The sequence below is a fragment of the Phalacrocorax carbo genome, chromosome 5, assembly GCF_963921805.1.
Source record: "Phalacrocorax carbo chromosome 5, bPhaCar2.1, whole genome shotgun sequence".
Classification (NCBI taxonomy): Eukaryota; Metazoa; Chordata; class Aves; order Suliformes; family Phalacrocoracidae; genus Phalacrocorax; species Phalacrocorax carbo.
The window spans coordinates 6,816,217-6,832,629 of NC_087517.1; positions in this window are offsets into that span (position 1 = coordinate 6,816,217).

Consider the following 16,413-nt stretch of genomic DNA (forward strand, 5'->3'; position numbering starts at 1 on the left):
AATGCAAAGTTGATCTGTAACAAAACATTGTTTTCAAGTTTAAAAGCAAGAATTTAATGTTAAGGGAAGTGGTCTAAATACCTGATATTTCAGGTGGTGAGCTACCAAAAAGTATTATTGTTTCATTTTTGCCATAATTTTACTTTGTTTCAAATGAATGAAAGACAGTTATGGCATTTTTAATTCTACTTTAGGTGGCATTTACAAAGATAATGAGACAATACATCTTTTAACTTATTACAGTGGTTAGCTCACTTGCTTTCTACCTGAGCTGAAGGAAAGAGGTATCATTAAACCTTGAGTTCATTTTAGCTTAGTGTGGTTTTATGTCTAATACACCCTATTAACAGAAGAAGATACCACTGAGGTGTAAAATTCACTACCTCTTCAGAACTTCTTCACCTGGAAGTCGGCATCTCTCATCAACGCTAAAATACAACAGCATAATGCAGTACTAGGCTGAAATACTGCAAAATCTCTGTCATAAAGCTTACTGTTAGCACAAAGTTTTATAGAGTTTTAACCTCTAAGACAGCAAGAGGTAGGAGAAAAAAAATCTATAGGTTTATTTCTCTAAACTTTCCCATCTTTGTGAACGTTGGTTTAGCTCCACTGGTTTGTAGCAAATCGAAGTCTGCAACTTCACAAAGCTCCTATAAAAAGCAAAATGTTCAACTCCTCCCATTCTGAAATTTTCTGTCCATTATCATACAGGACGTACATATATCTCTCAGCTCTGAAACTACGTATTTAACATACAGAACAGACAGACACTGAACACAGGTACGGGCTTACGACAAACAATTTTGATCTGAATTTGAGTTTTGCTATGAGTGAAAATTCATCCCTGGCACATGATAATCCAGTCTGGCAACAGTTCTCTTCCCTGCTATTTCTGATAGTCTTCCAGCAAAACAACTAACATCTGTAGCTTGGAACAAACTTTTTGAGATTGTCCAAATTATTGTTTACCGATATGTGAGCTGCCATGAGATAACTGGCAAACAAAAGCTCTGGCGTGGATATAACGTGTTCAAGAAGAACCCAGGAAAAAGGAGGTCCTTCCTTATTGCTTCAGCCCATCTCCCTGTCACCTGCAGTGATAAGGACAAAGGAGGTGGGAAGGGAAGGGAAGGGAAGGGAAGGGAAGGGAAGGGAAGGGAAGGGAAGGGAAGGGAAGGGAAGGGAAGGGAAGGGAAGGGAAGGGAAGGGAAGGGAAGGGAAGGGAAGGGAAGGGAAGGGAAGGGAAGGGAAGGGAAGGGAAGGGAAGGGAAGGGAAGGGAAGGGAAGGGAAGGGAAGGGAAGGGAAGGGAAGGGAAGGGAAGGGAAGGGAAGGGAAGGGAAGGGAAGGGAAGGGGCAAGAAAGTGGGTAAGGACAAGTTGATTCTGGTGACGTCAGGATGAGGAGGAAAGAATGAAAAAAACAAGGAAAAGCAGCAGCTGCAAAGATCATCTATGAGGCAGGTAATTATTTCTATATAATTGCAGCTTCCCTCCTCTGATAAGCAGGGTCCTTGGATGAGCTTCCTCAAAAGCTCACACCCAGTTGGTACACATCAAATTAGCACATCATTACCCATGCTTTTTTTTTTGAAATTAGCTCAGTAGAACTAAAATTCAGGTCTGACTGAGACTAAATTCACACTGAATTTTGACTCATTTCAAACAACTGGCATGAGTTGCAGGGAGATCAGCTGCGATTTGGGCCTTGCTGCAATATTCACTGAGGTGATGTGAATTTTGGTGAATATTTCCACAGCATGTGCCAAGCCTCAGAGGAGCCTAAGCTTCAAGGGAGGAAGAAGAAAGCTTAATTAAAAGCAAACTAAAATCATTGCACTGAATCCTTTGAGAGATTTTCACCTAGTTCTCTGTTTTTAAATACTGCTGTAGCGGGACTCGCTCCAAGCAAAGTAACTATAAAACTTTTTGAAAAACTTCTTTTGTATAGAACTAAGACAGAATGTTTCACAGCCAATTATAGACAAAATGCATCACACAAGAAAGAGAGTATCAGGCAGGAATCACACCGCTTACCAATATCAAGTTCAAAAAACAATAAATTCAATATGGTTAAATTGTCAGGGAGGATTCCAAGACTTAAGAATTTAACTGGACTTCATAAAGGCCCAAAGAAACATTGAGGGAAGTAAAAACAAGACAATTTTTTTCCTCCTCTTTTTATAGATTCTGTAAAAACATTGGATAAGACAGGCTGACATCTTCCAAAAATAACTGGTCTGTATCGTGCAAGCATTCTCCAGTCGCTATTTCAGACTTCTGCCCACAATGGTACAAGAAATCCCGCCTGAAAGCAGCAGCCTAAAGCCTGAAGCTAAAAACTGATTAATCAGTCAAAGAGGTCTTTTTCTTCTCTATCTAGACAATGGATTCAGCTCCCAGCCTTATATTCCGCTTCACAGTGGAGTCTTATAAACTCATGCTCTGGGGAAGGGGAGTGGCGAGGGAACAGGATTGACAATTGCCTGGCCCCAAGGAACCACAGACTCCATGCTGCGTGGTCCTGCCTCAGCTTGGTATTGATTTCTCTGCTTACTGATCAGTCAGAAAATCAGTTAAGTCTCATAAACATGCCTTTCATACTACTGGCACAGATGTTCCTCCACTACAGAATGCAGTTGTAAACTCTGTTTAATACATTAAAGTTTCAAGCTAAATTGCATTGGTAATTTTATCTCCTTACTTTCCTGACCTTCATAGGTTTAAAAATCAGATCCTTAACCTTGCATTAATGGCAGGGGTTTTATTGCACAAGTTTACACATTTAAAGCCATTATTATAACCTCTACTCCTAGGTATAAAAGACTGAGAGGTATTTGGATACATGCCAGGAAAATGACTGGTAAGGAAGAAGAGGAAACCTTTCTGGCACCTTCTTTTCCTTTTCCTTTTTTTTAAAAAAAAAAAAAACCAAAACAAACTCTGTTATTAAACTTAGCTCTCCCAGTTACTCCACTGAAAGCTCTCAACCCTTACAAAATTATATGGGTATTCTTAACGTTTTTAAGAGTGACTGGTGCAATCTTAATTGTGGGATTGGAGTTCAAGAGTTAGTCCTTGTCTTCAAAAGGAAAAGATTTGGCGTTTGCAAAATTACACGTAAAATTCTAGTAAAGGCAAAATTAGTGTCATCCTAAATGAGTTTGGAAACTGAGTTAAAGAATAACCCAATCATAAAACCTCATTTTCCAGGTATTATCTTCAACTGTCCACATGCTCACAAAAAATCCTCTCACTCAAGTTTTGTACTATTTAAAATCCAGGTTGCTGGAGGCGTAGGGTATAGCTTGCAAACTCTTCCCAGGCTGCATTTGTTACAGGTGCAATGAAAACACACTCATGCTCAGCCTGCTATCCCATGCCTGTTTTCAGTAGGATTTCATTTTGCATTAAACCCATGGAGATGCTCATGGTGAACCACCACTGCCATGCTGCTGTGTAGGTCTAGCTTGCAGGCCAGGCCTAGCAGCCAGTCATACATCTCAGGAATTGAATCTATTTTTGCATAAACAGCCCCTTAATTTTTTTTTTTTAATCTCGGATAAGCACTTTGGTTGCGAAGTTTCAATTTCCAAGCCTTTGGAGCAAAGTGGACTGACTAACTGGAGAGGCCATGTGCCCGGTAAAGTTATTCTTCTGATGCATTAACTCCCACTTGCGATTCCGCACTACCCACTACGTCTGTAATTTTGCATTCAGGTGGAGCAACCCAGTAGTTACCAGACCTTATCAATATGCACTAAAAGGTGGCAGCTCTTGTTCGTGCTGTCACTGGGAATGCCAGATGGCCTTTTCTGGCTCATGACCCAAATAGATTGCTGGTTCTGTTGTTAGTTTACTTCAAATGTCTATTTGCTTTAATTGTCACCGTGTTAAGTTTTCTAATGATATTTCTTGAAAAAAACATGAAATTATTCTTTTTGCTAGCCATTTGTCTCTTAAAATATGATATTAAGTATAAACTAGGGTTATATTAGCAGGATGAAAGTTATATATTTTTAAAAGGAAAAAAAAAACAACCAAAAAAAAAAACTTGGAAAAACAAAAACTTTAAATTTCATTGTATCCATAGGCCTTTATGGTTCATCTTAGATTTACTAGTATCCTGTGGAGACCTTTTAAATGCAGTAAAACGTCTGCCCCAGGTAAAATCGCAAGCACTTCAGAACAAAGGTTTTCTAAGTGGTGGTTTATAATGCATGTGAGATTCGAAAAGTACATTTTTTCTTGTCTTGAAGATAAGTCTTATTAAGATGGCATACCACCTTGGAGGAAATAATGGGCTTTTTCCATACTTCAAGTTTGCAATAATACTATTTCTTGTAAGAAAGGCAAAAAGGGCGTTTTTTTTAATCCTAGATTAGGTGGATGCTTTCTGACCCAATATTGTTAAGGTAAGATACAGATTTAAAAGAATTCTTCATCTTCTAAGCACAGAAATCACCACTGCCAATATAAATCGCCAATATTCAGTCTATAGCTAGACTTGAATCTTCCATTTTCCATCCTGTGTTTCCTTCACATCTTCACAAGTAAAGCTATTTGGGGCATATAGTGCAATTTTAAAACAAAATATATTTTAGAGATGACAAAAACCTATTATGTCAGCTAATCTAAATCAGGATTTTAAGTATACTTCTAAGTAGGTATATTTTCTAAATGTTTTCAGGAATCAGACTTCAGGACTCGCCTTGCACCTCTGAACCTTGCTAGTGTCCCCAGGCCACAGCTGGGCTATCACCCCACCACCCCACCAACAAACCGGGCTCCAGAACGGTGTTTTACAGCCATCAGGCTTTGAAAGTACACGCACTGTCATTCTGTTAGCCCATACTTTGTTTTAGTTGACTTGCCAAACTGAATTACAGCATTTTAAATATGCAGATTGTTCTGAAATGTTCTATTGTATGACACTGGGTATTAAAGTAAATCTTGCTGAATGCATGCAAAGGCAGGTGAATCACTTTAAACAGCATAACAGGCACGCACACTTCAATTATTCTAGTGTTTCACCTGTAAAGTATTGTTTCAAGCAAACTAGATTTAACAGAACATTGGCTTTATAGTAGCATCAATTTGTCAACTAAATTAGAATAATAAATATAAAAAAACTCTTGCAATAGACTTGCATTTTAAATCTGGTTTAAACAATTACCAACACAAAATCTCTCATAAATGGCTTCTGATCACAAGGCGGGATGGGATCATACGGCTCTCCCCTGCCCAGAGAGAGCCCTGGGTTCCTCGTGGGGGCATCCTGGTAGCTGCAAGCTTCCCATGGAGTCCCCAAAACCTCTGTTTGGCTACACTGGAATTTGACTGCAATACGTGCAATCTTTGACCACAAGGTTCTTCTCAACTCCACTCAGAAATCCTCCTTATATATGATTAGTTCACTGGATTGTTCCCCCCTTCCCCGCTCACCCAGCCTCTCTGAACACCCTCCTGTAGCAGAGGCCCAGCTGTAATCAGATATTCAGGCCATTGCATAAAACCACAGAAAAACGCAGGCTGGAGGTCACCCAGACCAGCCTCCTGCTGGAAGCAGGGCCAACTTCCCAGTGAGGTCAGGGTGCCCAGGGACGTATCCAGCTGAGTTTAGAAAATCTCCACAGCCTCTCTGGGCTCCTGCTCACCATGTTCATGGTGCCAATTTTTTTTCTGTATGTCCGCTTTGAATCTCCCTTGTTGCCACGTATGGTTTTTGCCTCTTGTCCTTCCTCTGTGCCTCTCTGAGAAGAGCTGGGGAAGTCCAGCCCATTCCACCCTTCTCTTCTCCAGGCTAGGCAAAGCCAGCACCCCAGCCTCACAGGTGAGGAGGTGCTCCTGTCCATCTTAGCAGCCCTCCACAGAAAAATCCTTTTTGTGTACATCTCCTGAAGCCAGGCTAGCATGGCAGATGCAGCCTCCCCAGTGTCATCCCCAGGAGGGAATAACCTCGTCCCTTCTGCTGGCTGCAGTCCTGCTAACGCAGACCAGCCTGCAGTTAGCCTGCATTGCTATAAAAACACGCTGTTGACTCGTGTCAACCTGTTGCCCACCAGCACCTCGGGTACTTCTCAGCTGCTACCCATGGAGCAAATCCCCACGGAGTCACCCCGTGGTCACCCCATCCCAGGTGCTGGACTTCAGACTGGTCTCCACTGGGCTCTGTGAGGTTCCCGATGGCCAACCTCTCCAGTCTGAGATCGCTCTGAATTCCTCTCCTCCTGAGCCACCCCCTAGCCCCTGCTGCCTCACTTTGGCTGTTGGGATTTGGTGGGCTTTGCCTTGTTATCTATGCTAATACTGAGCCAAACTGCACTCGTGGCTGTCACCCAGCTCAGAGGGAGCCCTCCCATCGGGGTGACAGTCACATTAGCCAAGCACGACTTGCTCTTTGCAAACCAGTGCTGGCTTCCCATGACTTCCTTGTCCTTTGGGTTTCTGGACACAGCATCACATCCACGGAGACTTGCTCCACGATTTCCTCAGGCACTGGGGTGAGGCTGACAGCCCTGTAACTCCCTAGGTCCCCTTCTCACATTTTTTAATAATTTCAGATGCAGAAAGTGTCATTTAAAACTGATATTTTGGCCAGGGCCTTGATTTGTTGTTTTTTTTTTTCAATCTTATCCTATTATCCTGACATTTCCTTCTCATTTTTCTTTCCAGTATTGCCTATTGCATTAGAGCTTAAGAGAAAGTTTAATAAGCAAAAAGACCACAACTTTACTGAGTGTTATTTCATTAGTTCCAGAACCAACCTCACTAATTCCTCTGCCCCTTCTATTTACGTTCTGTATTTGCAGGCAACTACTGTGTCCTTTGCTTTAATAGTTGTTAAGCCATGCCATGCATATTTAACTCTTAATCATTTCTCATTAGTTCATCTTTCCAATTCCTGGCTCACTTTTGTGAATATTAATTAGTTTGTTAAGAGCTTTGTGCGTCTATGGGCCTTGGTCCTGCCATTATGGAAACGGAGAGAAAATTCCAATTCAAGGGACGCCAGCCCCTAGTCCGACCGTGACACCTAAGAATAGGAAGGAGAATAATACCATCCTTTCTCCTCTTTGCTCAGGGCATTTCTGTCACTTCTCCGAGCCCCAACTGCTACCCACTCCCCAAAGATTTTCAGTTTTGGGGACTGACTTTTATTACTGAAGAAATAAAGTGACTTATTCTCTCAATAAACAGGAGATGCAAAGGACCAATTTATAGAAAGAAGAAAGAAATACTTTAGTTAGGTATTGGAACAGACAGGTTGTTATACAATGCCTGGTTAATAGCATAAATATTGAACGATAGCACAGAGCAATATTAAAATAAATGATCTTTCTCATAGAGAGGTACAGCTAAGCAAAGAAATTTACACCAAACTTTTAAATAAAATTTTAAAAAATCAGTGATATCTAACATAGAATTAAGAAATAGAATAAAAATCACAAGAACCAGGAGAAACAGGCACACTTCTTCCCTTTTAAATAAAATCTCTTGATTCTGTTCTCAGTTTAAATTATTTAATACTTCCTTTACTGTGCTTTTCTTTAACAGGATGGAAACATAAACATCTTTTTTGACATAACCAAATATTTTACCAGCTTTTGATTTAGAAAAATATTTGCTTTCATTCTCAAATTTAAAAATTCAAATGAGGAAATAAATTTTTATCCCAGTTCAATTTCATTTTCTCCCTAAGTAAATCAGTAAACAATACTTGATAGATAAAAGAAGTCCATTAAGAGGCTCAATTATCTATTTACCGTTTAAACGCTGTACGCTTTAAATACTATGCAGTACCTAAATCATGAGAGGAAATGCTAGCTAGAACAAATAAAACCTAGGGAGGAATGTTTTCAGCTTAAAAAAAGTTTGTATCAGTTATTACCATAGGTCACCTTCAACTTCTGTATTACAGAAAGCACTTATTTTTATGCAGAGTCCTATCTGACAGAGGGGTTTGTATTTTCCTTTAGGATAAAAAACAAATGGTACTGAAACTCCTGCAAGTCCCTAAGCTCATTCATTATGTTGAGAGAACTAGAAAATTAGTGCAGGAAACAAAGCATCTGAAGAAGAAAATGGAGGTTGTTACGGTAGAAAAATAATATTAGTGTGTTCCTCATCCTCCCAGTGCTCCCCAGGCAGGAGGGGGACACGGATCCTTGAGCATAATTCTAGGCCTGCTGCTCTCTCATGGATTAAATCTTTATTTAAAAAAAAAAAAAGAAGCAAATATGAGAAACACTGATCTACTGTTGCAAATAAATTAAACAGCATGCTCACATCTTTCACAGTGTTGTTACACGTTTAAAACAGTGGCATTAGCCTGAGGACTATTTAAAATAATTTGAATAGTTCTATATGAATGGCTTTAAAAAAGAAACAGAGGGAGGGAGAAAACAGGGATGACTTGCAGGTGTTATTTTTCAAGCCTAGCTGTAGGACATCTTCATTGCCATGCCTTAAAAATGCATTTTCCATTTGCAATAAGAAAGATGTGGGCTCCAATCTCTGAGGCTGCCTTAGACTTCAAAAGATGTGAACCCTTCAGAGGAGATTTACATCTGACCAGTTGTCCTTTGGAACACCATCATCTTCAGAGAAGACGAGGGCTTCCCAAAGAGCTGAATAACTTTTGCAATCATTGAAAAACATGTTCGTTTTAGTTATTTTTTTAATACACTTCAGAATGTTAACATTTTTTATCTTGTGATATGTACAAATACGCACCCTTCTGATTACTTTGAGCTTAAGAAACGCATAAGAAAAAATAACTGATGCAACTTGGAGAAACTCCACTGAAACCAGTAAAACTTTTCCAAATTTACCAGTATATTGGTAGAGGAACAGTGGCACAGGCTGCCCAGGGAGGCTGTGGGGTCCCTTCCCTGGAGACATTCACACCCCGCCTGGACACGGCCCTGTGCCCCTGCTCTGGGTGTGCCTGCTCCAGCAGGGGGGGGTTGGACGGGATGAGCTCCAGAGGTCCCTTCCAACCCCCACCATTCTGTGATATTGTGATTCTGTGACCATCATCATAAGGTCACATTGAAGAATTTAGTTCACCTTGCTTAGTTGCTTGGAAACTCCCACAATCAGTCGGCAACACAACGGGGAGTAGTTGTCGCAACATTTCATGCATGGTCCAAGACCTGGAGAAAGCTGCTGCCAGTTGGTAAAAAAATTCCCCTGGTTCTTCTGGATTTGTGCATTCTTGAGTAATTGGGTATCTAAATAAACTAAAAGCCTCAATAGCGTTGCTACCACAGTTACTGTTAAGTGCTGGGAGATGGTACCGATGTAAATAAGACTCAAACCCTACCAAAAATTCAAATCAGGCAATTCCGACATCCTGAGCAAACAACTGGTTTGTATACCTTTGTGTTTCTGCATCAATCTAAGAGAGAAAGAAAAAGGCTAATAAATAGAAAATAGATCTATCCGAGGATTTCAAAGAGCTTTTTAAATATCAGTTCACTTAGTTTCACAACAACTTGTAAGGCAAATAACCTATTATCCCTATTTGACACATGGCTGAACTGATCAGGGTTTTGGAGCAGCTCCCATACGAGAAGGGACTAAATAGACAAGGACTCATCAGGTTGGGAAAGACGGCAGCTATAAAAACATGAATAACACAGAGGAGAATAATTATACATTATTTTCCAAAATACAAGGACTAGGAGAAAGTCAAAAATATAAGCAAGGAACAAGTTTTAAAAGCAAGGGGAAATAGTACAGTTTGAGGCACATAACCTAAGACATTGGTACCCTTTTAAAAGGTCAGCAGTTTGGAAAATAAGTCTTTGTTTAACCCACACCTTGGAAAACAGCAGAAGAAGCATGGGGATCAGAGGCAGGGAGAACGGCTATTAAGGGAGAAGAAGCTGTGGGACAGCCTTCCTTATAGACACACATAATTTTATTATAGGGGAATAAGACAATTTCTTTATAACAGGGATGACCTGCAGTCTATACAGTGATGCATATGGTGGTTTTTTATCTAATGCATTTTAACCATGATGCTCATTGCCAAAGACTTTTGCAGAAACCAAAAGAATAAATTTATTTGAAAAGGTATTAAGCAGATTAATCGGGGCTGCCAGGCATGGTGCAAACGTATCCATCGCTCAGTAAGGCCCAAAACTGCCTCTTGCGTGGGCTGAATGAAAATGGCAAGAGTGTGTTTAACTTACACTCCTATTTCTTTTACTAAGTATTAGTCACTGGAAATTGCTGGAGACAGTGGTCCAGTTCAGTCCAGCAGTTTTTATGTTGTTAGCCAAGGAGGACAAGTGCAATCTGCCCCTCTGAAGACAGCAGTGCCATTGCCATTGCCGTGACCGGCACACCATCCCAAACGCTTACCGCATATATTACAGTAACAGCCGTGCAAGAGCTACAAAACAATCTCATCTCCTGCAAAAGACCGCATTACCTAGACCTTCCAGACTCTGTATTTCAACACTCCTCGCCTCCCAAGACAGCAATAAAAAAAATACCTTAGCATACTTCTGCCCCTTTCCAAGATTTAAATGTTTCTGATAATTTGCATAAGAAACCAAACCTTACTAGCCACAACCCACTGTGATATCCTTTGTGAAAAGGTTACTTTTCATAGCAAACCAATATTCAAAGCCCACCGATACCTGTCCCTGGTTTAGATGGCCCAAACGATCGTGCTGTTAGCAGAACAGTCATGAACGAATGAAGTCCATCGGGCTGTGTGAGCGAGCTGTAGAGTGGCTGGAGCTGCACTGGGTAACAACACACCATCGTTCATAGAGCAATGACAAACTTGCCAAAACAATGAACAGGATGTAATCCCCATTCACCCTTCGTGCCAGACCTGAACCGATTGCTCCTCGCAACCGTATTTTTCAAAAATAGCCTCTTAATACAACCAGTTATTGTTCCATCCCCACGTGCTGAGGGATGTGATGTAGGTAATGTACAGGTAATAAAATGCTTGCTCTGCAAACAAGAAGACCCTGCATTCAGCAATGAATGACGTTTCCACATTGGATTTAATTATTTCTACTTTAAAATATTATCTCTCCTTGCAGACTATAACTTCTATTTGTGTAAATCACCATGTCAGGCAACATGCATCATAATCATTCAGGTTTCAGTAGAATAATTGAATGTGGGGGTTTTCATCATGCTCATGTAAGAGATCTAGAAGATATTTCTCAACAGCAGTAAAGTAACTCCAGGGAGTGTAGTTATCATGATTATCATCAGGCAATTACTGTCTAGCTACTGAAGGATAAGAGACCTTGACTTGCATTACTTGCATCATAACACTGACATTAAGAGTTCAATTATCACATAATACCTGCTTGTTTATTCTGTTTTCCTATTTAACTTTCTATTACGCATAAAGGGAGAGAAGCAACAATCAACACACACAAAGGGCAAAGAGCGACAACAATACGCATGGAAAGAATGCATAATCGTTAGGAGGTTTTAAAAATTAAAATAAGAAAAAAATAACAAATCTTTACAGAAGACTATCCAGAGCTCTTTTTGGAGAGCTTCTGCAATATTCTCCCTGGGTTCTAACTTATTAAACACTTAGAACACAAAAAGCTACTTGTAATCACACAACTAATCCCACCGTGAATCCGTAAGGCCTTGATCCAGCAAAGTGCTGTTCATTCTGACTCACTCCAGTGAAGCACTTAACTCGTGCTTAGTTTTAAGCATTTGAGAATCCCTCTTTGACCTCAGAAAGACTTAAGCCCGATTAAAACGAAGCATACCTTTAACCAGCCGTGGGATTTGGGGTTCGAACAATGAGGAGTTTAATTTTATATTTTGTCTACAAAGAAGGAAAAATATTTCTGTAATATATAATGGTAATAAAGGTAATCTAAAATCTTCTGAGGAAGCTAAAATCCTCTAAGAAACTTATCACTCCATGCATATATTGCCATGTGCTGTCAATTAAATGCACATTTGGTGTATTTAATACACATAAAATGCATTGTCTATGCCTATTGCCATGTCTATGAACTTCTGCTTTTCAGACTTTTTACCTGTAATTATGCTTTACCCTATTATGAGCAGTACTAAGTACTGAAACTCCAGTACTTAGCTGAGCGGTCTAGGTCATTTTTTGAATGCTGGGCTTGCAATTTTTTCCCAGGAAGACCTCCAATTAATTTTAAGGCATTTCATTCAGTTTCAATGAAAGGTTTTCCTCAGAAAAAAGGATTTTTGTGGTTGGAACTGAAACAGATTTTGAGACGGTTCAGAGGAAGCACAGGTTCATACAAACATGAAGGTATGGGCAATTTATTACATTTCTTGAGTCTTTATGAAATGTGAGGGTTTCATTGTCTTCCCCACTTTCTTACACAAAGATGCAAAGAAATAACCAAAAATAACAGGGAAGGCATACGTCTTAGGCAAAGGTACACACAGCATAGGATACGTGTACCTACATTTAACCTCACAGATTTCAATTTCTTAGCTGTTAATCAAGTCTTTTATTATCCTGCAGCAGTATATGTCACCCAACACTTCAGCTGTGTATATAACTACACATTAATAGCAATTGCTATTTATAACAATCGTAACTGAGTTCAGTACAATGTTCTAAGTCTAACAGATCGTCATCTCCAGGAAATGCGTTTTGCACTGGTTAACCTCACCACAATAAAGGCAAGAAGAACTGGGGTTGAAAGGGAAGAAAACCATTGGTGAAGCAAATCTGGAAGCAAGAAAGGTAGGAAAGTAAACAGTCAGGACACTGAGAGCCCTGCTATTCCTCTTTCCTCGGTCGCTGTGGCAGCCATGTGGATAGTTTGTATTGCAGTTTCCTACTGCTAATGAAACCATCACACCGGGTTCAAAGGATTCACAGGGGGTTTTTTCAAAGCCGGCTAATTTGCTGTGGACTGGGCTTCATTCCTAGCAGAAGTACAAAGTTGTTCCTGGGCTGATCGGTAGCAGCAGGCTAGGGAGGTGTTTACACAGCCTTTAAAACTGAAAGGCAGCCTTGCCACATTCAGTGACCTCCAAAGTGAGGAGAATTGCAAATGGCAAAGGCAGAATTTAATTCGGTACCCAGGATGCCACTAATGTTTTACATGCATGATCAATGAGCAGAACTGGGATGTGAAAAGTGCTGAATATTCAGGGCAATGAAATTCTCTAACCCTAATTTCAAAGATAAAATACCATTTTCACTTTGACAAGACTGTTTTGGATGTTTTCCAAGAATAGTGATGTACAAAGAGCTCATTAGGAACTTTAAACTGAATGAACAACCACGGTCCTTTGTCAGGCGCAGAATTACTTAGGATGTAATTGGTTATGTTCATAGGATTTATTGGCTGTGGTGTGTATAACACAATGAGCTACCTGTGCCAAATCATCCTGGATAGCTTGCCACACTGTTATTGTAACCTTCATACTTCTTCTCCCACCCCTATCGTTTGTTGCTGCCGTTCGAGGTTCTCAGCTGCATTTAGGCTTATTGGTTTTGTCTGATTTAGTCTTATGGAAACAGACCTCGTAGTTTGAATGCTTGTGACACAAAAGCATCAGGCACAGACACGTCCTTACCATTGCTGTGGGAACACTTCAAATATAGACCAGACACTCTCTCCAGAAGGGATCATTACAACCAGGCAATTAGATGGACCCTATGTGATACCACCTGTCTGAGTTATGGCAGGGAAGATCAATTTCAGTCCTTCCTTTACCTATCCTTCACCAGTAATTCATCACACGCTCACTTCAGGTCGCTGGCCCTTAAGACAAGAGCTGTAGAGCAGGTGATAAAGCGGGGTGTCATTACCTGTGAAATTTGCACCGTTCTGTCTTAAAACCAGCATGAGGTCTCGGTGGCCTGTACTCAGGCTCAGTGTATGCACTGACCTATTAAATCTACTTGTAGTGTATCCATTCATTGTGATAAAATCAAACCATATTTGACCTAAGATCAAAATTCTAAGCTTCTGGAGAGAAATCCAAAAACTTACTGGCCTCTAGAGCAGCTATGTCCAGACAGACGATCCTTTCTCAATAATCAAGAAGAACAATTCATCCAGGACAGCCATTGATTCATTTGGGCAGATCAGGAGCAAAATGTTGCATCCCACCACCAGGGAAGAAATTATATCACTGGTGGCACTGGGTCACATCTTGCATAATTTCTTCCACTAATTTTTACTTTGAGCCAAATCACTTTAAGAAATCTCACATTAGTTTAATTTTCCCTCTGTCTTTATGCAAATTTTTATTGTTCTAAATTTACAGTAGAAGTTTTTCTAGGAGATTATCTAGTTGTAGTCAGGGTGTTTTTCAAAACATTTTCAATTTTCCTTTAAAAGCCTTTAAATTCTGTTTTTATTACTGAAATTCCATTGAATGCTAACAGTGCGTTGGCAGTTGTAGGCATGTAGCTTTCTAATATTACCTTTCAAGCAAAATGCCCTTTTGCTATTCAGGTAAAAGCCTCTTCCCTATTGGCATTATCCTTCTTCTGCATCACAATATCCTGCAACATAGAAGAAGATGCAACACATGCTGTTTTCTTAGAGATCTGTTACCACGACTACATATTAATAAAAGCTTTCTGGAGCAGTATTCCTTCCTTAGAAATCTCACCCTCTGCAAATGTAGAGGTTTAAGCTCTTGACTGGAAGGATGGAAGCACGTGTCTCTGGGAGGACTGACAATGCAGAAAGGAGATTTGAGAAATTACAAAGCAAGAGCAGATGTTCTGGTGACTCACATTTTGGAAAAGCGAACGGTGCTGTATTTTTAGGAGGTTTTTTCTGGTTTCACTATGCACTTTCTCTGGCCTGCACATCTTCCCTTTGGCTCAGATGAGGGAATTTAAAGTATTTGAACTCCAGACAGGAAAAATATGAGATAGATTTATTGGAATTCATGGTATTTTCGCACGTGTCAGGCAGTGCAATAATTATCTCCTGAACTCAGGATATCATTATGATAAAACTGGAAATGGAGCTACTTGTTTCTTCTGAAAATTGCCTTCTACAAACAGAAACGGAAGTTTAGACCACAAAGACAGGTGGTAAATTAATCCAAATCATAACCAGAGAATTAGGGCGAGGCTCCTCAGCAAGAATAAGTCAAACCAGACCAAGAGCCATTCAGATGTTTGTGAGCGGTGACAAAAGTTTGGTTGCCAAGTACTAGACCAGCAGAAGTGACTGCAAGCTTGCATCATGCTGTGCCGCAAAATTTTGTGAGCTTTTCACCTGTTAACCAGAGCTCCCCATTACTGAGAAGCAGCATCCTCAAAACCTGCTCTGATACACTACAATATTGTTGCAGGGAATCAGGTGTATTTGGGACGTGCTGCAAGGATTACATTTGCATGTACGCAAAGATGTCCGGCAAAGCTCAGATCCTGAATGAGATCCAAGAGCCGCAAGTTTTAATTTATTCCTCAGTTCTCATTTGCTTTTAAGCACAAGTCGCAACGTACGTGACAAGATCCATATCGTGCTTGTTTTAATGTCTGTGGTAGAGTGCTGGCAATGGAGTTTGTAAACCCTGTCCTCATGCAAGCTGTCATATCTTATCTAAAATGTATCCATGCTGATTAAACACCCAGGCTTATTTTCTGTTGTTGTTCATAATACTAAAACTCAGTTGCTCAGATGTTTTCAGGATATAAAAGTCTAAGAAGGGGAAGTATTTTCAAAGTGAAAATTCATTTGCAAATTCAAGATGACATTCATGGCAAAAAAAAGATCAGTTATGTTCACCCAGCTATTTCTCTAATGAGTTTTACTGCCTCCTGAATTCCTAATTAGGAAGACATATCTGATAGTTAAATACTGCAGGACATTATATATGAATTATTGTCTTCTAGTACTTTGTCAAAAGTATAATTGGAAGTACATTATGTGGGAGAAAAGCTAGTTTTTCAGATATTTATGCCTGTGGATATATTTACCTTATGTCTCTGATGAAATTTGTAAATGCAGGTGTGGTTTGATTATCAAGAACATTTTACATAATTCACATTGACTTGCAGACTGGTTGAAAAGTAATTTTTCTCTTTTTTCTTAGTCTATTTCTGCGTCCCTTCAAAAAGTTCGCTCCATATTTGTTCTGTCTTTGGCACGGCTGGATGACATGAGGCATCAACACATCTGAACTGTCCTTTCCCTCCCCATATGCCAAGATCCTCAAGACAGTGAGTAATGGGAACAGCGTTGTGGCTAAATTGCTCCAGGGATGGCTATTCAGCAAAGAGGATTATCTAGAGGCGCGTAACTCAGGCAAGACAAAGTTCATTGCATCAATAAACTGTCTTTTTGTCTAATTAACACGTGCTGAACATGTCCCTGGGCTGATTTACCATTCCAGCCACTGGGGTTTAGGCTGGAGCCCAGATTACGCAAGGCCCAGCTC